This window comes from Podarcis gaigeae, assembly GCF_964106915.1.
Source record: "Podarcis gaigeae genome assembly, chromosome: 1".
NCBI lineage: Eukaryota > Metazoa > Chordata > Lepidosauria > Squamata > Lacertidae > Podarcis > Podarcis gaigeae.
This window is the reverse complement of record NC_139678.1, coordinates 86,813,994-86,840,367: the sequence shown is the minus strand read 5'-3', so window position 1 is coordinate 86,840,367 and position 26,374 is coordinate 86,813,994. Positions and strand designations below refer to the sequence as shown.

At 45.3% G+C, this 26,374-nt stretch overlaps 1 protein-coding gene and 1 long non-coding RNA gene across 20 annotated transcripts in view; one reads left to right on the top strand and one right to left on the bottom strand.

Annotated features, from left to right (window-relative positions):
* TNS1 (tensin 1) overlaps nucleotides 1–26,374 on the bottom strand; it is a 330,451-nt gene that overhangs the window by 302,852 nt on the left and 1,225 nt on the right. The window lies entirely within an intron of this gene.
* LOC310825399 lies at nucleotides 8,489–25,546 on the top strand. Of its 2 annotated transcripts, none has more exons than XR_014555273.1 (3): nucleotides 8,489–8,691; nucleotides 13,274–13,424; nucleotides 25,297–25,546. It is a non-coding gene; the product is annotated as an uncharacterized lncRNA (long non-coding RNA). The 2 variants fall into 2 exon arrangements; XR_014555274.1 differs by having other exon boundaries at nucleotides 13,271–13,424.

Here is a 26,374-nt window from a genome sequence, read left to right as displayed (position 1 = left end):
GCCTTAATAATCCACTGATAGCCTTAATAATTTACTAGTTCACTGTTCAGCCTCTTAGCCACTGTGTTCCGCCAGATGTATTCAGCACAGCATAACAACAAAGGATAGGGCAGCTCTCATAAAGGAGCTCCTGGGCTAGGCCAGCCTCAAGTCTAATTCTCTCTTGTCAAGAGCCCATTTCTTGCAGATGAACAAAGACAGGGGTCCACGTTTGGATAATTCATTTGTATGGCCCATATAAGACTCACACACTGCTCGCATCCCTTAAGCAATTCAGTGCTAGGTGTTAAGCTGAGCTGTTGCGATCAGCTCTACTGATTACGGTACATTGCCAGGGAATGCAAGCACAGCACAAAAACCCGCAGGCCACCTACTGGCACAGAGAGGAGCTTTGGCGCTGCACTGCTACTGGGTCTGACCTGGATCTTTCCCTCCAAGCCAAAGTGTGCAGAATACTAAGCTTCTGTCTACAGACATCCATGACCTCTGCCTGCAGCAGCAGGCATTGACCTGCTCAGGTTTTTTATCAGGGTGGAATGGCATCTTATAGGAAGCAGTATAGGCCTGTTCTCCAAAATAGCAACTCAGTATCCAGTTCCTCCCTTCCCTCTTTAACATGTAGTAAAGCTATACCCACTTCCTGCCTCATTACAATGTGCATTTCCCCTACCCTACATACTACAGAGCACAATGGATAAGCGTAGGCAGTGCAGCATTGGCATAATATGTCACACTGAGTCTTGTAGCCATTTTCTGAACTAACATTGGTTTCTGAACAATCTTCAAATGCAGCTCTATATATAATGCATTGCAGTAGTCTAACCCAGGGGTTATTAGAGCATAGATAACTGAGGCCAGGTCAGGATATAATCAGGTGTTCCTGTTTGTATTAGTTTCTTCTCACGACCATCTGCTAGATCACCTGGTCACAGTCTTCCCTGCTGTAGTGAGATGCATTGTATTTCAATTTAAATTATATAAATGATTTGCAAAATGGCATCTATATGTATAAATTAGCACCTGCAGATTTATGCAGATCTATGTCCTCTTTTGTCTTCTTTCTGTTTCTTTTTATGTGATTCATTTCCTCCTTTGGGGTGACATGTTATTTCCTATTCCATAGCCACCTGAAGTCCAGATGCACAATACGCCTTGCAACTACCACAATGCCTGAGTCCTAGGCTATCCTTCATGTTGGATTCAGCATTTGCTCCTCTTCCGAGTGTTGTATCTTGAACAGCTGCTCAAGTCAAAGCTCTAGTGGCACCAACTAGAAACATTCATGATGTTTCCAGTAAAGAAACTGGTCATTGGCTGCTGCCTAGAACACTTCAGCTTAGAAATGTGGTGAACTCCCAACATGCAGCAGCCTAAGAAGCTGAAGCCCCAATGCTCTCAAATGCCTCTTGTCATTCAGAGCAGGGTATCCTTATGATGGCCAATAGTGTCCAGAGGGCCCAGATTATGTTGAGGCTATCACGAATCCGGATGCTAGCCCATCCCTGCATCTTCTGAATGACCCTGCTACCAAAGACCTCATCACCATCACTCTCCTCACAGATGTTAAGTTGCCAAACCCCTCGCAGAGTGAATGAATGGTGAATAAAATCTGCCTGGGAACCAAACAAGAGGGAGGGAGGAAGAGTGTAGGCAACCTGGTTTGAAACATGCCAGATGGCAGTCCAGCTTGACCTCAACGCCAGGCAATGGACAACTTCACTTTCTGCATTCATTTCAATGCAACAACATACACAGGTGACAAGCTTGCCTCTTATTTCCTTCAGAGAGGTGCCAGTTCTCCCTGACTATTTATTGCACCAATGCCTTTCCAGAACTATTACACCAAGCGGGTTAAGAGGAGGTCCTGTTCCTTTCCCATCTGCTGCAGCCTGGTGCATTGGAACTAGGAACGCAGAAGCTGACATTGCTCTTGACAGAGTTGTGGCCTAGGCCTGGCCTCGCCTCAGGAACACTTGGCTAATTACTCTGCCAGGCACTTTAATCAGGGAATTGCCAGCAAGGCCTCACACAGCCCTTGCTCAAGAACCCCTCCCCCTCTTCTTCCAGCACTGGCCCATTTGCTTTATTGTCTCCAGAGAGCTCAGGCCCAACTAATTTAATTTTGCGCTCTGACCAAGGACGCACAGCCGTCCTCTGCCTTCAACTGGGAACGGGGAGGAGGGGAGCAGCTCCTTTAAGCTTTCCCCCACCCCCTGTGCATACGCATGAGGGGAACCATAGGCCGAGATCTCCCCTGCACCCACCAATAAGGGGGCTTAACACAGCTGCCAGGCCATTAAACCATCTTATTTAAAGATGTGTCCTGTTTCTGATGAGGAGAGAAGGAAGAAAGTCTGCAGTGCCCAGTGCCCATTGGGACTGGTAGGGTGGAAGACAGGGAGCCTGACAGTAGGGGGCAACAGAACCAATGACAGGCAGAGCAAACTGATTCTAGTTTTGTCTCCTTTGTCTTCTCTACTGAGTTATATAAGAGCAGCACGGAGACTAAGGGAGAGGAAGCTGACAGGCAGGACTGCTTACTAGACTGGCTGTGAGGAAGAAAGCGGACAGGGAGGTTGAGACTGATGGGTCATTGAGATCGAAGCAGCCTCCACTGGTAAGAGAAGTGTATCAAGCATGGAAGAGAACAAGGCCAGCTGCAGGACCAGTCCAATATGTTCTGCTACCTGAGGAGGAACAGCTAATGGCACCCCTCTCCCCTACTCAAGGCCATTAAGGTTGGCTGCGTTCTTCTGACACAGGTGACCATAAATCCCACAAGTGCCTCAGCACTTGCTGCCCTTTCACAAGACCCCAGACCCAACTGCTTGAGGCAGCCACCTTGCTGTGCTCTGGCCAGTGCCAGATTTTAGAGGGCCCTGGGCAATGTGCCCTTTGGCAAGCCCTCTGTTGGTAGGCTGTGGCAGGCTTACCAGAATCAGTCAGCTGCCTCTCTAATATTGCCAAGCAGCTTGGCCCAAACACCATTTTAATTTCTTGCAGTGTCCTGGAGCTACACTAAACTATGACAGAGACAGTCTGGGGAATTTGAGTTGTGCCTGTATTCACCTGGCTGGGGCTACCTGGTGTGCCAGGTTGGGTGTTTAGGGTTTTTAATAAGAGGTGTCAGAGCAGGCACCAGTGGTGGGTCCCTTTTGTGGCCTAGGCAGCTACTAAAGGATGCCAGGTGCTGAACCTGACCCTGGCAAAGAGAGACAGGGCCAAATTAGAAGTAGCCATGCAGCTTGAAGACAGCCTACCATGTTCATGAGCCAAGTTGCCATGCATGGACCATTTTCACAGACCATATCCGATTTGCAGATTAGTGGTTCTTCCTTGCTGCCATAAGGGAGCTACTGCTAACCATGGTTGACAATACTAAGCCAGAAAGACAAATAATCTGACTTGGTAGAAGGGAGTGTTTTATGTTTCTAGCTTAGTCTCTGAAAAAAATGCATTGCCTGATGTCCAATGGCACTGAGTGGCACTCACACAAATGCACACATGTGCACACATTTGTCTACACTGAGGGAATTCTTGGAGGGCCACCCCCAAGTGCCCCTGCCATTAGAGGTGGTGACTGAAAGAGAAGGTTGTCCTTGTTGCTGCAACTGCATATTTCTTTTCAGCACCAGGCAAATATTTCTCCCCCACCAGGCCTTTAAAACTCTGATGGCAATGGTTTTATGCTTCAAACATTTCTGCTCTTTTATTCTTTTATTTGTGTTAAGATGTTGTTGTCTAATCAGAATTCTGTCCCATTGAGTTTAATGGTACTTCCAGGTAAAAGTGTACAGGATTGTAGCCAAAGTCTTCCATAAGTAAGGAGACTTACACACTGGGCCTTTTTGGATGTAAATGCTAAACTATGGTTTAGCATTATGTGCATCAACCTACACAGTCTTCAAGCTTGCACACCACACCCTCTGCCTCCTTCTCTGGCATGGGCACAAGGAGGAAACTGGAAGGTTATGCTGTAAAACTAAACATAATTCCCTGTGACATCTGAACTCAGAGAAACTATGGTTAATTTAAACTAAGGGTGGGGGACCTGTGCTCTTCCATCATCTTTGGCCATTAGCTACGCTGGCTTTAGCTTGATGGGAGTTGAGGTATCAACAACAACTGGAGGACCACAGGATCCCAATCCCTGGTTTAAACTATCTCCAACAAGTCTGCATCAGTCCTTAGTTTATGAACCTAACATATTTGATAACCAGAGTTTAACCTAACCAGAGTTTCCCCAAGTTCAGATGTAACAGGAAACTTTAGACACTTCCACTTTTAAACTAAAGAAAGTGGAGGGGAAGCAGACCTTGCAAGCCTGACACTCATGAACGGAGGAGCCAAACTGGGCCAGTGTGCTTTTGATGTGCTTTTAAAATCATATACTTTCAAAAATGTAGAAATATGAATGAGACAAATAGGTCTTTGCAAAAACATGCACCACATTCTTTCCTGCATCATAGAAGAACATTACCGAGAGAGCTGCTACACATTCTATCCATACAGGGAGAGAGTTGTAGGGTCTGTTTGTTTGTTTGCCCCATTTCCATTGTCCCCCCCCCCAAAAAAAATATCCTGATTTTCTACTGCATCTTCCTAGGGGTAGTTGGATAACATGGATGCCTAAGAGAGCAGCGTGTCCCAATCATTCACTTTACAATATCATCACTGTCATTTGGGATCCCAGTCCTGACACAGCAGAAACCGTTTTGCAGATGAGGCTTCAGACAAGCTGTTGGCAATGATTCCAAAGTCTTTTTTTGACTGGGAGCCCAGCAATTTTGTTATTTAAGTAATTAACTCGCACAATGGTCTAAGAGAGCAAAGGCTTAATCATAAGGGAGGCCTGGGGAAGTGGCAGTGGTGCAGGGATCCGGTGGGGGGCGGGGGGAGAGAGAGAGAGAGCTAGACAACGCAGATTTCATATTTAGTCAAAGGATAGCAAAACAGATACCAGGGTCTGATTTGGTCACTGGAGGCTGATTCCTGTAATAACAACAACAACAAAAACCCAGCGTCCTCAAAATTGAATTTCAGGCTGGGGGAAATCCAATGTCACCACAAGACACACAAGCAAAGAAACTGAGCTCTGCAGCTAGGAAAGGAGAGGGATAACAGGAGTATTCAAAGAATGCCGAGAATTCTCAGGCCTGAATTCATAAAGCTGGCATCACCACATGCATTAGTTGATTCTGGACTAAGAGGCCTCTTCGTTTTGCAGTGGAGGGTTGAGGACAGAAGCTGCATCACTGGTGGATGACCAGCCAGGGCAGTAGCTCCCCTGAGCAGGGCTTTCACTACTGTATACTCTTGCAGCAAGAAAGCAACTCCTCACAAAGTATAGTACTAGGATGGTCCTCCTTTAGGGAAGGGTTGTAGCTCAGTGGTAGCACATCTGCAAACATCTACCTTCTTTTGTCCTTTTTACTTATGACAAATTTCTTCTCCCCACACCCCATGAGTGTTCAGTCTATATTGTACAGAGTATAGTTCCAGGACAGCAATCCTGTACATCATTAGCTGTGTGCAAGTCCCATTCATTCCCAGTAGGTCTTATTCACAGGCAGCTGTGTGAATGACTGGCGCCAGAGTCACCATTTCCTTTTTATTTTATTAAAAAACTCTTTTTACATTAAGGGCCTTCTTGCACAATCACTTTTATTGTACAAAAAGTAATTATTTCTCTCACACGTGGATGCATGGCTCACGGTCTGCACACTTCCTTTCAATGAGAAGCATCTTTTACAGGGACTCTGTATTCTCTAGTCTTTTAGAAGTGCATTATTTTCTACCTAAGAAGGCAGAAGACTTCCTTCCTGAGTGGAATGTGGTCATGTGAATATTGTGAGCACCAGGAGACTTTTTGTGTGTGATGTGACTGATAATCAGCAGCACAACTCCTCAATATCTGTGGTCCTGTTTTATGTTTTGTTTTTTAATTAAATTAAAAATTTAATGTTGGTGTTTTTTCAGGCCATTGATTCTTTACCTGGGGAGTTATACACATCTGGACAGATTCAAGGATGGGCTGTGCCTGGTGACCAGATGCAAAGGACTCTTGATTGTTCCTCTAATATTCAGGTACAAGAAGGGATTTGAGCAGGAACATCATGCCATGTAGGGATGAGAAAAGCAACCCCATCTTCTGTTCAGCTCTTAAGGTTACAGGGGCCTTATGCTCCTTTGTATCCTATACCCATCCCTCAACCAGATTGGCCTTGGCTCTTGGAATGAGTACATCACACCTTGCAGGTAACTAAAGATGCATTTTGAATTGATGCAAGGGCACACACTCATCTCAAACTTCTCTACTATCTAAGCAACCACTAGAGGGCAACAGTAGCCCTCCCTAACTGTGCATGCTCATAGGTAGGCTCTTTCTCTCTCTGAGTCAAGTTCTTGCATTTAAGTGAAATAAGCAAAAAGAATAAGAACTTATAGCTGCTTAACACTACTGTCATATTAAACACACACACACACACACACACACACACACTCAAAAGAGAATAATAGTAGTAATAGTAATAATAATAATAATAATACTGTAACAACAACAACCTCAACAACTTATTATTTATACCCTGCCCATCTGGCTGGGTTTCCCCAGCCACTCTGGGCGGCTTCCAACAAAATATTAAAATACAATAGTCCTTCAGATATTAAAAACTTCCCTAAACAGGGCTGCCTTCAGATGTCTTCTAAAAGTCTGGTAGTTGTTTTTTCCTAGGTCATCTGATGCGAGGGTGTTCCACAGGGCGGGCGCCACTACCAAGAAGGCCCCTTGCCTGGTTCCCTGTAACTTCGCTTTTCACAGTGAGGGAACCGCCAGAAGGCCCTCGGTGCTGGACCTCAGTGTACAAAAGTTGTGTCAAAGAAGCAACCCCATCTCTTTTGCCAGGTCCCAGAGTCGTCTGCGACTGGTCCTAATGGTCAGGGGTCCCTTTACCTTTACCTAGATTCCACCTAAGTCTAGCACTGTCCCCCATCCTCCTCCCTGTTGGATTTGATAAGGGCTACACCAAGACTAAGGAGGATGAGGAAGCTGATAACCAGGACTACCAAAAAACAACAACACGCCAAATGAATTTATTTTTATAGGCAACAACTGAGGCAAGAATACTATATGCACAAAAATGGCGAGATGTGGGGGCACCTACTAAAGAGGACTGGTGGCTGAAATTGATAGAATATTGATAGATAAGGATAAGACAGACTTTAAGGAAGAGTGGGGAACCTTCATAGATTACTTTAAAAACTATTGTAAACATGTTAAAACACAAGTAGGCTTTGAACAAGGACAGTGTTAAAATTGTACCTGAGAAAACTGTGGTGGAGATAAGGAATAGAATAACTACAATATGCAGCAATATTTGAAAATTCAGGAAAACCATGAAGGGGTGAAGGAAAATCCCAGTGTTGATTTATTGTTAATTGTGAAATGCTGCATTGATTTGTTGTTGTTGTTTTAAATTTATAAAAATAAAAAGATAACCAGGACTACCTGCTAGACTGGTTGCAGATAAGAAGGTAGCAGTTGGGGGGCATGGCTGAGAGCAGGTTGAAGCTGATGGGGAAATGTCCCACTTGCCCAAATACAGCAGCCTCCACTGCTGTACAGGAGAAGGCACATAGATTATTGCAAACAGTCACACGGTGTTGCTATTAGTAAAGGTAAAGGGACCCCCTGACCATTAGGTCCAGTCGCAGACGACTCTGGGGTTGCATGCTCATCTCGCTTTCCTGGCCAAGGGAGCTGGCGTACAGCTTCCGGGTCATGTGGCGTACCAGAGCAGCGCACAGAAACGCCGGTTACCTTCCTGCTGGAGTGGTACCTATTTATCTACTTGCACTTTGACGTGCTTTCGAACTGCTAGGTTGGCAGGAGCAGGGACCGAGCAATGGGAGCTCATCCCATCAGGGGAATTCGAACCTCCGACCTTCTGATCGGCACGTCCTAGGCTCTGAGGTTTAACCCACAGCGCCACCCACGTCCCGTTGCTATTAGTGGAAATAATCAAAAAATCCATCTACGGTAGGTCAGGATACTGTCTTCATCAAATCCCTCTACCAAGGAGAAGAGGCAGGAGGTGCACGCTGCCCAGGTGAACAGTTTTCCAGCCACCAAGGTCCAACACATTTGCTGCTACCTGGTCCTGATTACAAGACACCAAGGTAGTTCATAACTGACTTTTTGAAGCTACAGAACTTTAGGTCTAGCCAGAGCTTTAGGCTGCATCCAAGACCACATATAAGTGGCTTAAAATTTGACAATCCTTATATGGTTGAATTTAAGGTGTCTCAGGTCTTCAGGACACTCAGTTTCTTAGCACTGGGCTTCCCTAGCCCTTCTGTGACATGGAAGTGGCTAAAGTCAATGGCAGGCAGAGATTGTGACAACTCCGTCTGTCCAGGTCCACTGTTACATCAGAGCATATCAGCCCAAAGAGCCAGGGCAGGCAGAGAGATTGGAGGTCCACAAGGTGATTGCAACTGTGAAGAGGTCAGAGGTCAAGGACAGGCATGCAGGACCACCAAGACTTGTGCTTTCTCTTATTTGTTACAATGAGATGTGCATATGATCCCACATGACCTGTGTGCACAAAATGTACTTGGATATTTCTCATGGCCCAGTCATACTGATTCTCTGGTGTCGGTTGATGTTCACTGTAGGAGACAGGACAGAGGGTGAGTTTTCTCATTGCTCTGTAACCCAGTCTGGCAGTAGCATGTTTCTTAACTCCATCGACCTTCTGACAAGAAGAAACCCTGTTTATTGACTGTGCTAAGTTTCTCCCAGCTGCATTTTTTAAACAGTAAATGGGCAGCATGTTGTAGAAAGTGTTTTCAGCTAAAATGCTTACACCTACACACGTACAACACCTCGAGGGGTGTCAGAACATGACTGTGATGTGGACTGTAAAGCCAGGGAATGTTGGCAGGAAGGACCGAAAAGGCTTTCCCAGAAGCATCATGTGGACTTTTATCTCTCTCTTGGAGACCTACCAGACAGTCCAGTTTGTGGAAGGGAGAAGCATTGGCTTTATCGGAGCCAAGGTGCTAATGACAGGGAACAGCAGGCCTTTTCCTACAAAGTGACAAGTCTTTCCACAGTTAAAACCTCCATTTTAGTGAGAACCCACCAGTGTCCTGCCTCAGCTGAGAGAGCCCTGCCCATGTTTCATTCCTTTCAAGGTATGCTGGAACTCTCAGCATGGAGTTATGGGTTACAAGTATACCCCCCATCTTGGAGACTTGAAGTTTACATCTAAAGCAGGGGTGGGGAACCTCCCTTTATGGTTGGACTACCACTCCCATCGGCCCCATCCTGCACAGCCAACGGTCTGGGATGATAGAGCAACATCAGGTGAACCACATCTTAGCCATCCCACCTCTGAAGGCCTGATGACATCATGGCCAGCTCTGCTATGTAGTAAGATGGCATGACCTGCTTCAGGGGGCACAGTGGTGGCAGCGGCAGGGATACATGGAGGCAGGGATTGGCATTTAAGGCTGCAATCCTGTTCCACGGGAATAAGCTCCATAGACTTATCTCTGAGTGGACATGCCTAGGGTTGTGCTGTGAATGATGCAACAAGATTTTTCAAAGTATTGCTTCTATGGGGAAGGGGAATACACACACACCCTTTGGCTAAATGCTTTGGACCAAAAATGCCTGAGCTAATCTAATCCTCTCACTGCATCCACTCCCAGCTTGGGCCTGGACTCTTCATAGTGGATGATGGAAAAGTAGCACAATAAACAAAGGGCAAGGTAGCCCCTACCTGGGATGTTCACAGGGCCAGGGACTTGTTTTTTAAAACACACCCAAATACCTCAAGGTCAGGCTACTGATGACACAAGGAGACCTACTGAAATAAATAGACCTAATTTAGTTATCTTCGTTCATTTCAGTGGGTCTGCTCTGAGTAAACAATACTTGAACACAAGCACACACACACATATATATTCATATGTGCAAACTATTCAGATCCCTTCTTACCAGATGTTTTTCATGGCTGTATCCTACTGTAATTCATCATAGCAGAGTTAGCTGAAAAGTGCCCAATTTGCAATATAGCCATTTCCCCCCCCCCTTTTTTTTTCCTCCAGAGACTTTGACAGCTGCTGGACAGGCAGACATTCAACAAGCAACTTTCCCTAGCCTTTAGATGGAGTGACAGAGAAATGCAACACCTGTTGAATGTCTTCCTGTCCCACTGCTATTAAAAGCATACAGCCTCTGTCAGCTGGGGGCAGTTACTGTGCCAAACCTAAGTCCAGTTGCCTACTCTTTCTCTCCCTACGCGTAACATCTTCACTAGATGCCATACAGTGGGTGTTCCTTATTCCAGGCATCAAAACGTTCCTAAAAGATGGGACATTTTAATCTTGCGATCCTAGTACCCTAGGAGAATTGCACTGGCATGGGAAGGGCGAATGAGGGAGGGAGTCACCTGCAAATAGCGGGGCCGAGGTAGGCAGAGTTTAGCAGTGGGAACCGGACAGGGTCACCTCTAGGGCCTGGGAAAGGAAGAAAATGCCCGCCTCCCCAAACAGGCCTTCGATTCAGGCAGCCGCCCTCCATTCGAGCCAAAGGCTCCTCTGTGCTTCTCCCTTCCAAGTGCGATAGGCAGGCAAGAGGCCTTGTTTGTCTCGCTCTTGGATGGGGTCCAGCTGCAAGGGAGACATCAAAGAGGGACTGGGAACAAAACCCAAGGAAGGCACAGCCCTGGGAGTGGGGAGAGCTAGAGCTCCCGGGCGGCACATAAAGGAGTTTTGCAGAGGGCCCATCAGCAGGGGATTGTCTGTAAGCCCCCAAGAGAGCAATGCTTGGAGATAAGGGAGGGAAACGACAGCCAGCTACCTAATTGTGATTACAAGGGCCTTTTCAATGACACGATGAGTCACTTGGAAACATGGGACACAGCAAGGGCAATGTGGAAGGAGGCCATGTTGGCCTATAGGGAAACCAAGGTGAATCGGAGACAGGCTGGAGCTGAGAATTTAGTGGAAAAGGCCAAATGGAAACATGACGGAGGGAAGCCGCTTTGCAAGCAGAAGAATGGAAAGGAGAGCAGTCCCCAACTACAGATGCCATCCTTTTTCTTGGTCAAGACTCCTGTGTGTTAACAGCCAGAAATCCAACAGGCGAAGTAACTTCTAGTTTTAGTGCTATTCAATAGCTCTGGCAGGAAACAAGGCAGCGATTCTAACTGCAGTTTCTGAACAACAAATTGGCTGCTGAGCTTGAGGGTCTTTCCCTCGAAAGACTGTGATTAAATTCCAACAAAGCTAGACTAGATCCCAGGGGCATATCACTTTGAATTGATCCTGGCAATGTCCCGAGGGTGTGAATATAACATATGTTTTAGCACGAGCATTTTGCTTTTCAGCAACGTGTGGAAACAAAGGTTATATGTGTGTGCGCACGCATCTACTACTCCAAGGGTATACAAGGTGGTGCCCTTCAGCTGTTGTTGGTCTAATTTTCCCATCATCTCTCTCCATTGGCCATGCTGGCTGGGGCTGGTGGGAGTTGCAGCCCAACAATGTACCGAGGCTACTCCTGTGCTATCTATGTTGGCTGCACCAGGTCAATTTCTTCATTTCTATCTCAGGTGCATCCCAACCAAGATGCCATCATTACACATGTTAAGACTCTTGCACAAATTATATCCTCTATTAATGCAGTAATTTTCAACCCACCATAACCAGCTTTTTCATCCAAAACACAAATGAATTTAACTAGAAAAGTCACTGCAAGTTACTTTTGCTCCATGATCCATGCCCCATAGGTTTTAATACCAGAGGTTTCTAATTACCGGTAGTTTATTTAGAAAAAAATATACATACTGTTTTATTGTAAAACAAAAACAAAACCTCTAAGTTGTTCACAACAATATAAATTAGTTGCAACTTGTAGTAGTAACACTTTGCACTTCAGGCTGCAATCCAATACTGTATCCACTTACCTAGAAATAAGCCCCACTGAACACTATGAGATTTACTTCTGAGTAGATATATATAGGATTGCTTGGTTAGCATGTTTGAAGTGCTTCATATATACCTGGGATGGGCAGACATTAGGCTTGCAGGAGCCACTTTGGGTTTTTTACGGGAACAAGAGGCTAGAACAAAAGTCATACACTTACAGTCAAAGTTGGTGACCTGATTTGCATGTCAAAGACTAAGTCAAACCATGTCTTAGCCCCACTGTGTAGTGCTGCAGCAAAAGCAGGACAGGGGGAGAAGCACAGTGGCTGTGATCTTCTCTCCAGGAACATGCATGTCTGTTTCTTCATGCTAAACCATGCAGTGGCGTAGCGTGGGGGTGCAGGGGGGGCTGGCCACACTGGGCACAACATCTGGGGGTTAGGGTTAGGGGGCGCAAATCCACGGGTTAGGGGGCACAAATTACTTGCCTTGCCCCGGGTGCTGACAACCCATGCTACGCCACTGAAACCATGGTTTGGCTTAGTATTATGTGTGAACTGGGCCAGTGCCTTGCCCAAGGTCACCCAATGAGTTTCATGGCTGGTTGGGGATTTGAATCTGGGTCTCTCCAGCCGAAGTCCTGTGCTGTAACCCAGGGATGTAGAACGTCCAGCCCGTGGGGGAAGTCTGTCCCACCAGTCCTCCCCATGTGGCCTGAGAGGCCATTTCAGGCAAGCCATGCACTCCTGCCATACATCAGGTGTGAGGCAGGTAAGGGTTGGGCTTAGCAGGCACCGCCAAAGTCAGCCAAATACCGCTACTAGAAAACACTGGCATTTGTGATGAGACAATAAGCACTGTGCATAACTAGCTTCTGCTGCAAATTGGCAGAGCTGGTCTTCCCTGAGTTTGATCCTAAATTTAAAATTGTTCATTGATGAGTGCACTTCTACGGTGGATCAGGTGTTCAACATAACATAGGTTTGCATGTGGCCCTGAGAGGCTCGTTTTCACCCAAACTAGCCTTCCCTATCCCAAAGTAATTCTGGTTTTCAGAAAGGGGCTAGACACCCACCTTCAAGTTTGTCCAGCCTGACTGAAAATCCAGCCAAAGATGACACAACAGAAACTGCTGGAGTGGATCCATTTTGTGTGCTTTTTAAAACCTTCCCTTTCTCTTAGTGCCTAATTGGAATCCGGCTCTTTTTTTCAATAACAAATCTGGCCCAGATTTTGGGAATGAAGCCCTTGGAAAACACAGTTAGGTTAGGTGTGACCTATGAGTCATTTGCAAAGATAATGGATCTCACTTTAGGATTTGTTTCCCCAGTAGAGCTGCTTAAGCCAAAACAGAATCCAGAACTTACACAGCAAGCTCACCTACACTCATGATCCTGCAGCAGGATGCATTTGAGAAGAGATAACTCTCACTTTAGCTCCATGATCTGGTGCAACACCTTATTCCAGATGTCAAGATGACACAGGTGGGATCAGGTTTATTTTTATTTTATTTTTTAAAAAAGAAGAAGTATGAGATTTTAAAAGATGGCACACTAGTCTTCTTGGACTGGTGATATAGGAAAAAAGCAGCCTGGACAATCATCCATGATTTTACAGGCCCAGCTGCAATTTCATTCTTTAGGCCAGGTGCCAGAATTGGAGGATAGAAAAGTAGAACAAAATTCCAGCAGAAACTTGATTGCTTTGTATGGGGGTTCTTCTGACCACACTCTTTCAGCTTGCAAACACTGCTGCTCCTGAACTACCGTGCTCTGTAGTATTTAGGAGTGGTTTGAGGAACTGGGTGGAATCTGGGTTCACAGGGCTAGAGGTAGAGATCTAAACCTAATCCTGAGCGATTGCTTCTCTTGGGTAACTGAGGTAGCTGCACTGGCCTTGGAGTGGACTGTTCTAAAATTGGGGAACCTGTGACAATTAGGAGTGGGGCCTAGGAGCTGAATTAATTTTCCTATTCCTGCTTCGCTTTGTTGCTGGTGCCCACTGAGAGTCCAAGCCTGAAGAAAGATGAGAGTAAGGACTCACCAAGATATGTCACATGACAGTGCTTACTCATGATATAGCAGGGATGGGTGAGAGCACTGCAGTTTCATTCTGTTCAGATTCTGGAGCGGAATATGGAATTCAAAGAGGATCCAGAGGGATTTGGGGCACAAGCAAAATGATCCAAAATTGGCCCTCCAGTCCTAGAATTCTGAACGTTCTGGAATTCAGTGGCATTACTATGACAAATAAATAGGGTCCAGGATACCTCTAGGCCCTTCTCTTCCAGCTCGACCATTGAGATCATCCAGAGGAGTGCTGCTAGTTGTCCCCTGTGTTACAGAGGTGCAGCTGGCCTCATCCAGGAGCCAAGCGCCAGTGTCACCTGTCCCATGCTGTGAAAGACTCTTCCAGGACAGACCCAGCAGGCATCCTCACTTGTGACTTTCAGACACCCATGGAAGACTTTGTTGTGCCTAGAGGCCTGTGCAGCTTTGGATTAGCCAGTCTTTTTAATGATTACATTGCTCTGTTTTAAATGGTTTTTATATTTTATTGTATACCTGACCTGTTGTTGTAAACCACCCTGATATCTTATGTGAGGGCAGTGTGTAAATATTTTTGAGAGAGAGAGAGAGAGAGAGAAAGAGAGAAAGAGAGAAAGAAAGAAAGAAAGAAAGAAAGAAAGAAAGAAAGAAAGATGGAAGGTGGTGCTCACGCCAGCTACCATTCATCAGGCAATTCCTACTCCTGAACTAGGCAAGCTGGTCATTGTAAGAATAACTGTTTACAAATCTGCCCGACCCTGCCGGCGGGGCTTGCCTTGTCTCAGTTGACTGTACATAAGCCACTCTGGGAGCCTTTTTGGCTGAAGAGTGGTGTACAAAAGCAGCTGTGTCTACGGCCAGACATTTAAAGGGCCAGGTCTTCCCAAAAAGAATTCCGAGAACCCTTGTTAAAGGTGCTGGGAACTGTCGCTCTGTGAGATGTGGGGTAGCGTCTCTGTGGGAAAGTGACAAATGGATGCATGGCGGCGGGTTGCTGCACCCATCAAACCACAAGCAATTTTGCAGAGCGGAAACTCCAACGGGAAGTGAACAATCAGTTCCCATGACACAAAGTGGGAACCTCTTCCTCCTCCAGAAAGGAGATGGTCGTGGTCCCTTCATCACCTTGGGGAGAGAACACATGGCTTCATAGAGTTCCTTCATTAAAGAGACTTTCTCTTTAATTTAGCTTAATTTAATTTGATGAAAGAGTCTCTCTGTGGAAAGGGACAGCCTGGTCCCAGACACCGTGGTTAGCCAGAGGGCCAGCAGCTCCTGAGAGCTTCTTTCCCCCTCCCTCCCTCCTTCCTTCCCTCCCTCCCAAAGAGAATTCAGCTAGAACAGCCATTTGGCCCTTGGCCACAGAAGCACAGCAGGCGCCATTAGCCTGGCACCAGAGGATGAAGAGCTGCTACAGGGGTGTCTGTACATCCTTCTTGCCCAGGAAGGCCAATATCACACACACCATACATTTAAGGCACATTTAAAGTGCATCACTTCCCCCAAATAATCCCGGGAACTGTAGTTTCACCCCACAGAGCTATAATTCCCAGCACCCTTAACAAACTACAGTTCCCAGGATTCTTTGGGACAGGTCGTGTGCTTTAGAGATATGGTGTATATGCAGCCACAGTAGCAAGCTTCTCTTTGGCTTAATGCCCAAAGGGGCTGCCTATAGGGAAGGATGGTGGGTGTGTTGGAACAACCTTTGTTAAAATTGTATTTCCTGGGGTGTTCCCCCCACCCCCGCAACAGCCGCTGCCTTTAAAATAAAAATAAAATTGAAAATATGTGAACTGCCCAGATCTTGCAGGATATAAATCAAAGAAGTAGAAAAGCAACCCAGGTCACAATGCACATGATAAATGTTTTAAGAGTATTTATTTATTCAGCCCAGGCTGGGATGAAAAGTCAAAAGATTTTCAATTTCCCAGGGAAATGGGATGGGAAAGGGAAAGTGATTAGTGTTGCCTGCAGTCAGACGGCCATCAGGAGGAGGAGGAGGAAGCGGCAGTGAGTTTGGGCTGTGAAATGCTGTGGACCTGGCCAGGAGCCAGCTCATAAGGGATTTGTCAATGACAGTTTATTTGAGATGAGCAAGGGGCAGAGATCATCTTGATCTGACATCATTTTTCATCATGGCCAATGCTCTCGGTGCAAGGAGGAAATGCTGGTTAGCAAAATAGCAGGTCAGAGCTTGAAACCTCAAAGGTCTGGCACAGAATCTGGAAGGAAACTGAGAGACCATCCCAGAGGGAGGATTGAAGTGGTTCCACTCCGCCCAGCAGTCCTTGCACCAAGAGGCACTTAGTATAAAACAATCTTATACGCAAAACAGTGAGGATTGTACAATGTCATACTACCACCTGTCCCCTCTCCCTTTTAAAAGCATCCATTATTTTGAAAGGTTGCCCCATTTCCCAGAAGGTCAACATAGTCCTAGAGAGCACACCGAGTATCCTGTTTTTCTGTGGTACAAATGGCCATAGAGCACAATGCTGTACTTAATTGTCCGCACCATGGCTACAAAATGGATCAAGAAATGTGGGTAATATATTGCATTTAATTGTTTTCTGTCTTTGTTTGCTACATGTCCCACCTGTTCTCCAAGAAGCTCAAGGCACCATACATAATTCCCTCCCCACACACAGTTTATCCGCTCAACAACCCTGTGAGGTAGGTTAGGCTGAGAGACAATGACCAGTCGGTGCTCTAACGACCACATCACACTGGGCACAACATCACTTCCAGTAGGCTCTCTGATATATCTCCTGCTGTAGGTTATATGCCATCACCCAGGCATCACCAGGAGAGCTTTAGAGTGAAATCTTTTTCAGACTGGGATGACTTAATGCTGGGAGCAGGGGAGTGTCTTCAATTCAGATTGAAGTTTATTCTAGTTGAGTAGGTCATATAAGTGCTTCCCCACAATTGAAGAGATGCAGCCAGCCCTGCAATCTTTCCTCCTGTGTTTGTATTGCAGGTGGCAATGCCATGTGCTGGATGCTCAGTGTTAATTGGGCAGCATCTGAACTGAACCACATGGCTCAAAGCTGCTTCCCCTCCTCTGCTCCTGTGTTGGAGGTTACTGACCAAAGAAAGCCCTGACATTTCCAGAAAGGGAGAGAGGAAGTTAAAACAAAACAAAACAGAAAAGCCCACCCCATAGATGTTTATAGTACTCTCTTTCTAGGAAAAATAAGGAAGCGGTACCACTGACAGCTTGAAGCCACACATCATGCACACACCCTGTGCAGAAAAGTATGTTAGCTGAAGAATATCTATGCCCCCATACTGCTGAGTAAAGCAGGTTCCTCTGTGCATTGCCTGCTGCTGCACCCCAAATGCCTCCTATCCTCGGGGTGCTTGGTGCAGTTTCTCTGGCTGGAATTCAGCCCAGCCCACACCCCCAAAAAGTACATAGGTTGAGAACATTGTGGATGAGGTTAGACCAAAGTCACAAGATGAATGTGTGCAGGGCCAGGAGTTAACTCCAGAAAGCCGGTCCATTCTCAAACTCATTGCTTCCTATTTATTAATCTGCCAGCACAGCTGCCCTGTCATTCAGACCTCCCGATTTCTCAGTTCCTTTTCCACTGGGTTTCAAGCCTTTGTGTTGTGCTGACACAGGTTTATTTTATTACCCCTCCCCCATTTAATTCCGTCTGTTTAAGAACGATAAGGGATAACATAGAAGCCAATGGGAAAACCAAGAAAAGGAAAGAAAAGGGGGAGGACTCCTGGCTGCTTCTCAATAGGCTCCTTCTGTAAGGCATGCAGCAAAGCGGTTGCAGCTGCTGCACCACCAGAGCTCTGAGTTACACAAGGCTGCAGCGAAAGCGCCTGAGCCACTGCAGCTGGGGCCCTGCTGCAGTGCTGAACTGTGAGGGAGCAGGGGCGCTCATGCAGTAAGGCAGAGGTGACAGGGAATTAGTGCATGTGTACCAAGGAGCATGAGGGCCACTTTAACCACGACAGATATGTTGTATGGAGCGTCCTCTCTTGCACATGAAACTGCATGCGGATCATTTTGCTGAGTGACGATTGCACGTGTGTCCTGCTGGGAAAGAAGGTATGAAGTGTACTTGTGGACAGTAGAGAGACACTGTGGGCAGTCAGTGGCAACCACAGACATTTCCCCACAAAGTGAAAAGCTGGTATGGCAACTAAGCTGTCCTCACCGCACCACCTGCTTGGTAAAATGATGCACAGACATGCAAGCAAGGAAATGCTGCCCATAGCCACCACCAGACTGCAAAACCCACTGTCTCAAGCATCACTTGGAAGCATGAATGAAAAGTGTTGATTTGACACAGGCTGCCAGTGACAGAGACTAGTTAGGTAGCCTGGCCTAGTAGCAAGTTCCCTTTCTGGTTGAAATGACAGACCTTTTTCCTGATTGCAGATTTTTCTCTCCTTATCGCTTTGATGCACATTTAGCATTCTCCTGTCTAAATCAAAAAAGCTTTACAACATACTCAGGGGTTATTTATATGATTGTGGTCACAATGTATTCTATATAGCATCAAAGAAAATGGAAGAGTGTGTGTGTGTGTGTGTGTGTGTGTGTGTGTGTGTATGAGAGAGAGAGATCAGGATCGCAGAGGCAGGGTCTGTAAAAGTAGAGTTTTCTATATGTCAAGAGATTGAACTTCTAACCCCTATCTACACTACAGCTTTATAATGGTTTTATAACACTTTAGCCCTCATGATTACCTTCAAAGATGATGTAGATGATGATGATTTTATATGCCACCCTATATTCACAGGTCTCAGGGCAATTCATAGGATAAAATCACAACATAGTTTTATGAAGTGTTGAGAATTATATTCATCCCTAATCCTTCCCTTACTTAAAATTCTGGAGTTTACTGAAGTATGAATATTCTAAAGTGGCTGTCAGTAACTGCCATGTAATACAGATTGACACCATAAACCGACATTTTGCAGCATTTGTTAGAAGTGTCTTTTGCCAATGACATCTGATGAAGAAGCTCCAACCATCTTGGCAACTGTCACGTGTGCCTTTGTAAACATGCTTTTTCTAGTGCAGCTTCCCCCTCAGGCACACAACCCATGCCTTATCTCTATGAAATGTTTTAAAAATACGATCCTATAAATATAATATACCTTGCACCCTTAAAGGGCATAATTCAATCATGGTATCACAAAGGACGTTGCTTCTTCCCAAGCTGGCCATCAACCCTTTTATGTGTGGTTTGAGGGGCTCAGAAGAAGGGGGGGGCAAATGTAGCCTTGTTAGTTAGAGGACATGCCCATAGGACCATAGCTTTGACTCCAACTAGGGCTTTGTTTCGTTGCTATATAATATACGGCCATGGTAATTTGTGCCTTAGTGACAAACCTTTAAGCTACTCTAATGTGTTCTACATGCAGCTAGAGCAGGGGTCAGTAAACTTTTTCAGCAGGGGGCCGCTCCACTGTCCCTCAGACCTTGTTGGGGGCTGGACTATATTTTGGGGGGGGAAATGAACGAATTCCTATGCCCCACAAATAACCCAGATAATAACTGTTTCTTTTATGCACCTTTTTTATTTTGTCTTGTTGAAGGTTGTTTTGTTTTTGTTTTGTTATTTGTTTTTATGAATTTGTTTTTAGCCACCTTGAATGCACATATATATAGGAAATGTGAGATAAAAATAGTCTCAAAGAGGGCATTGTCGGCCAGAGGGTGTTAAAGAAGGATCGGACATTTTTTATATATGCAACAACAGCAGCAAGGATACTTATCGCCAAGCACTGGAAAACCCAAGATTTGCCCACACTGGAAGAATGGCAGATGCAACTGATAGACTATATGGAATTAGCAGAAATGACTGGCAGAATCCGAGACCTGGGAGAAGGGGCTGTGGAGGAGGACTGGAAGAAATTTAAGGACTATTTACAAAAATACTGTAAATTGTATGAGTGTTAAGAAAGATGTAAGATTATTAATAATATGGCACCATTAAGATAGTTAAAAGGAGTATGAAGATAAATGAAAATATAAGAAAAGACAAATTTTGGATAAATATTATGCTAAAATTAAGCTTTTAAGGTTTGGGTAAAACTATCTAAAATTAGGGACACAATATTGGAAATTATAATATAAGAATTGAAACAAGGTGATAAATTGCTGGGTAAAGTTTGAAAAACTTAGAACGCAGGAACGAGAGATGTGAGGAAGTCCAAAGAAGTGAAGAAAATGTGGATATTGGAAGAATTATGTTATTTTGTTTGCTTTTTTTGTTGTATTGAGAAAACCTTTAATAAAAAATTTTTAAAAAAAATAATCTCAAAGAAACAAGTACAATTTATTTAAATCATCAATCATTGCCCTTTTCTTTTCTTTTTAAAAAGTGAAATCAATTGAAAAAGAATTTGCAAAGTTGTTCTGAAGTGGAGGGGTATGTGATATCATAGGTATGAGCCAATCAGTGCTATTCATAGTGGGCTTCTTCAGCACACTCACTTAATCAGTTTGTCCTAAGCTTGACCCTGGAGAGAAATGATTTGCTATAATAGATCTCAGTCAGTGCCCTTTCACAGCAGTCCTGCCACTTAATAATACTATAACTCTGTATACATACTGTGTGGAGTTCTAGGGAAGGAATCTCTCTCTCTCTCTCTCTCTCTCTCTCTCTCTCTCTCTCTCTTTCTCTCTCTCTCTCTCTCTCCACACTATACCTGTAGAGCACACTCAAAGCACATTTGTTGTTGTTTAGTCATTTAGTCGTGTCCGACTCTTCGTGACCCCATGGACCAGAGCACGCCAGGCACTCCTGTCTTCCACTTCCTCCCGCAGTTTGGTCAAACTCATGCTGGTAGCTTCGAGAACACTGTCCAACCATCTCGTCCTGGGTCATCCCCTTCTCCTTGTGCCCTCCATCTTTCCCAACATCAGGGTCTTTTCCAGGGAGTCTTCTCTTCTCATGAGGTGGCCAAAGTATTGGAGCCTCAGCTTCAGGATCTGTCCTTCCAGTGAGCATTCAGGGCTGATTTCCTTAAGAATGGATAGGTTTGATCTTCTTGCAGTCCATGGGACTCTCAAGAGTCTCCTCCAGCGCCATAATTCAAAAGCATCAATTCTTCGGCGATCAGCCTTCTTTATGGTCCAGCTTTCACTTCCATACATCACTACTGGGAAAACCATGGCTTTTACTATACGGACCTTTGTTGGCAAGGTGATGTCTCTGCTTTTTAAGATGCTGAAAGCACATATCCCCTCTCAAAGAATTCTGGGCACTGTTTGCCTGTTAAGGGTTGCTGGAAATAGTAACTCTGTGAGGGGTAAACTACAGCGTCCAGAATTCTTTGTGCTTTAAAGGCACAGTGTGTGCACAGTTTATGTGTGTGTTTGTGTGTGAAGGGGAGAGAAATTGTTCTGCTTTATATAGATGTGTATTTAAACTTGAGTGGGCTTGGCCAAGCAGTTTTTTTAAAAGAACAACAACAGAATAGTTTTTCATCATGAAAGGGATGGTTTTGATTTTGTTGTGGTTTTCAGGTCTGTTCAGGCAAAATAAGACAGTTGGCAATTGTGTTCAGGGCTGTACTCATGCACTGATCTTTTTGCTCTTGTGGAAAAGAAGCTAAAATGGGCTAAACCTGGAATGCTCCCCTCCTTGACAACCCTGAGAGAGGTGTATAGTACAAATAAATGCAAGAAAAAGACACACACACACACCACAAAACTATTTTTCTCTTTTGGAATGAAAAAGGCACAACAGTGTTTTGCATCTACACCACATTTTAGGGCAGAAGAGAAAGAAGTTCTGTCTGAAATGGGAATCTGAGCAGGTGGACCGACATAGCTGAAGGCTAAGATTCAAGGCACTTTGAAATGGAGCCATTTTACTGACCTTGGTTTCATTTTATCCCCCCACCTAGAAACAAGCCCTATTCTGCAAGTGCAGCACGGCCTTGAGTACCAAACAAGGGTGTCCATTGAAGCTGGTAGGGCAGAAAGCAGGGAGGCCAACAGTAGGTGGTGCCAGATGATGGGCCGGTCCAGCTAATTCTAGTTTTGTTCCCATCTCCCACCCTGCTGGGTTCTAAAAGTGGCTGCACTGAGACTAAGGAAGAGGAAACTGACATCTGCCACCCAAGCTAGTTGTAAGTAAGAAGGCACTCAGGGTAGGGATTGGCTGAAAGCAGATTGAGGTTGGTGGGGCCCTGCTCTACAGTGGTACCTCGGGTTAAGAACTTAATTCGTTCTGGAGGTCTGTTCTTAACCTGAAACTGTTCTTAACCTGAAGCATCACTTTAGCTAGTGGGGCCTCCTGCTGCCGCTGCACTGCCCTACACGATTTCTGTTCTCACCCTGAAGCAAAGTTCTTAACCGGAGGTAATATTTCTGGGTTAGCGGAGTCTGTAACCTGAAGCGTATGTAACCTAAGGTACCACTGTATTTGCCTTAGCAGGCCAGCCCCCACTGTATCTGCAGACTCAATATATGTCTCTTCACCTGCTTCTCTTTCAACCTTTTCTAGAGCTCCTCTCCCATTAGTGAAAGGGGATCCTAATGATTTCCACGGCAACTGAACAGATGTCACAAACAAAAGATTATCTTCAGGCTGAGATTAATCAGAAGCCAGTGAAATTAATCTCATAACAAGCCAGAGACGCCTCCTGGAAAAAAATGTGGCAGACAGACAAGTTGGCATTCCCCGCTAGGATAACTATCTGGTGCATAATTTCTAAAATGAAAAGATAAGAGTTGGTGAGACTGAAGGTTGCTATGCTATCTGCCCTGGGGGCACCTGACTCCTGAATTCTATTATTGTGTGGACAGGCTGTGGGTCCTGAGCGTTGTGTATGGGCAAGAACCTCTCTTTCCCACAGACAACCCAAGACATTATGCTGCCTGACACGGAATAGCAAATCTCCCCATCCCCTGCTAAGGTGTCTAGTATTGAAGGCTGACTAAGGTAAAGGTAAAGGACCCCTGGACAGTTATGTCCAGTTGAAGGTGACTATAGGGTGTGGTGCTCATCTTGCTCTCAGGCCAAGGAAGCCGGTGTTTGTCCACAGACAGCTTTCTCGGTCGTGCGGCCAGCATGACTAAACAGCTTCTGGCACAACGGAACACCGTGATGGAAACCAGAGCACACAGAAATGCCATTTACCTTTCCCCTGCAGCGATAACTATGTATCTACTTGCACTGGTGTGCTTTCAAACTGCTAGGTTGGCATGAGGTGGGATAGAGCAATGGGAGCTCAGCCCTACGCGGGGATTCAAACCGCTGGTCTTTTGATCGGCAAGCAAGCCCAATAGGCTTAGACGGCAGCACCACCCGCGTCTTAGGCTGACTAAGTTATGTTGGCACCTGAGTCAGGGAACCCCACAAGCTCTCTTCCCCCCAGGAGGAAAAATATAACTAAAATCTTAATAATAATTAAAAAGTAACAACAATTTTAAAAATTAATAATAATTAAAAAGTAGCAACAATTTTAAAAATTAATAATTAAAAAGTAACAACAATTTTAAAAATTAATAATAATTAAAAAGTAACAATTTCCTGACCTTTCATGACATCCCAGGTCAGCTGCCTGGGACAGTGGAAGCCCTGGCCTTGTGCTCTGCATACACTCAGAGGTATTCTTACTTTGCATATTCCATGGCTCAGCTATGATATTCAAATTAGTTTTGTATTGTTTTTAGTTTGGCACTAATAAATTAAGGTTATCACTTTCCAGTTCTGGTTTTTCCTGGCCCAGAATAAAAATTCAGAGTTGTTCCCGAGCTCAGCTGCTTTCGATAAGAATGAGACTTCTTATCAGTTAATGCTTTCAGCTGTAATGTAAATACCTTGGCTAATCGGACTGCACACAAAAGCTTCCTTATAATCTGAAAATAGGCTGTTCTGTGAGTAAAGAGTGGGGACTGCGCTGCAAAAGGATCTTGTCCCTCACATGAACTGAAGGCTCATTGGAACTGGAGCATTTGAAGCAACTGGGGGAGTTTCCATGTGGGCGACTTAACTCGGTTTGGGCTGTAAACACCCCACAGGTCAGAAAGTGCTTCCAAATGACAAACCTCTTGCTATTCCACATTAACAGCATTCATCTGTGGCATGAGTAGTGAAAGATGCCCTGAGGCCAATGGGCCATACAAATGAATTACAACTCAGGAATTTAATGTAAATGATGTCCCAGGTTTAAAGAGGGTGATTTCTAATCAGCACATTTTCTGTAAGTTCCTGCTGAAATCCTGTAACTTTCCATACCACAAATGTCCTGGGCTGCTTTTTCCCCCTGCCCCACTCTTGTTGCGCTCTAGCGCAAGGGTGTCCCTTGAGATTTCAATAATGCAATCTCATTCGGCAACCATTGCAGGACAACTACAGAATGATATTTGGATGCTGCACCCCATAGTCAAGTTTGACTGGACTTATCTGTTGAGGGGTCCTATACCTTACCCATTATAAATCCACCACTAATGCACTATTATTGCATCAATGTCAGGTTGCAGAATACACTCACAAAAACCCACTAGTCTAGAGGCTGTTGATATGAGGCAACAGTTAATAAAGCAGCTCTGGGGACCACAGCCTCCACAAAAATCACCTCTCAGAGGCTGCTACTTGCATCCATTGGAGAGCATCCATTGGAGCCAATAGACAGAGGCAAATAGTAACTTTCTCTGCCTGCTGCACAATCACTTCTCAGAAGCTGTTGTATCACCTGGTGAAAAACCCTGACCTTTCCCTTTATTAAAGCAACCCATAGGAGAGGATTAAGAGGCAGCAGATTACGTCAATAGATTTGAAGGTGGTCAAAGCCAGATGAATGCCACATCATGTTTGCTGTTGGAAATAAAAAATGGCCAGAGTGAAATGATATCAGAAGGAACTGAAAGGGGGAGCATCTTTAGCTCCCTTGCAGTTTTTGCAAGTTAGCCCAGTTCTCTACAGTCCTCTGGAGAAGGGCCCAACAGCAGCAGTGAACATGGACTGGGCAGAGATAGTCCAATGCCATTTAGTGGAATGCAAACTGGTGCTGGCATGAGGGAGTGCTCAAGAAGACAGAACCTAGGCACAATAGTGTTTCAGCTGCAGTGCAAGCTTGTCTGTATGGGATGGCATGTTAGTTGGCAGGCTGAAGAAGAAGACATGAAGAGCGGATGCCTGCTCATTCCCCCCCCCCCCCACTGGGCATATCTGAGAGGGCAACAGGCCAATGGCACACAGGCTGCCACCCACACACAGAGAGGCCTGCTTATTTGCTTATTATATGGTGACAAGTGAAGTGATGAGTACATAGGCGCATGTTTGCCTGCTAATGTCTCCTCTTTTGTTTTCCCCAGGTGATCTTGCTTTCTCCCTCTTCCCTACCACTGTGGGTGGCTTAATAAGGGAGGCCGACAAGGCGGCAAAGGTTACCAGGAATACATGGCTTCCGTTTCCCCCAAGCCAATGCCCTGTGGATGTTTGGGCTACAGCTCTCATCAGCCCCAGCCAGCACAGCTGAAAAGCAGGAAATGTGAGTCTCTTTCCCCAAGCGAAAGAAAAGGCAACATCGTCTCCAAATAGCCTGGCCTCAGCTTAAGTATAGACCTTGGGGCTCCAAAAATAGAGAGCTGCTGCATGTTGGCTAAGCTGTTCTGGGCAATGCAGGTTTGCCAACACTATAGGTGTATGAGGCGTGACCACACTCTGGCACTGTGCTCATATTTAAAACTGAGAAGCATAAAACAGATACTAGGGGTGTGTTTTTCCTTTCTTTCTATTCTGGGCCCTTCTTTCCTTCCTTCCTCCTAAATGCAGGTTGCAGGGAGAAGAACAGTGGCTGCTACTCTCAATTTGAATGAGAATGAAACTGGCAGAGAATCATTCCTGGAAACAACCATCCAAACTTTTGCCCTAAGATTGAATCGTTGTGTGCTAAAACATCTTTGATGGATACCTGTACAGCTTCTCCACAAAGACCTCCGAGCTATGATATGCCACAACTTCCTTAGGCAAGCTGACTGCTGCAATAGCTGGGACATTTCTCCAGATATTTAACTTCAATATACCTCTCTATGGTTTAATCCTGTTGTTCAGATCATCAACAAATAGGCCAAACAATTATTCCCCCCCCCCCCTTCTTTCTGACATGTTCCATGTTGTACCATGAACACCAGGATCAATCTCTTAGAAATGACTTAAATTTGATGGGGTGCCCCATCTTTCAGATGCCTAACCCAGCTACTGTAAGGTCCCCAGTCCTTTCATCTCACTACCAGTTTGCCCACTCTCATGCACCCAACATTCCCTTCAGACCTTCCCTCAAATTCACCCTCATCTCCCAGGACTTTATGTACTTCTTCAAACAGTGCATAGTTAAGTTATGGAATTCACTACCCTGAGATGTAGTGGTAGCCACAGATGTGGATAGCAGTA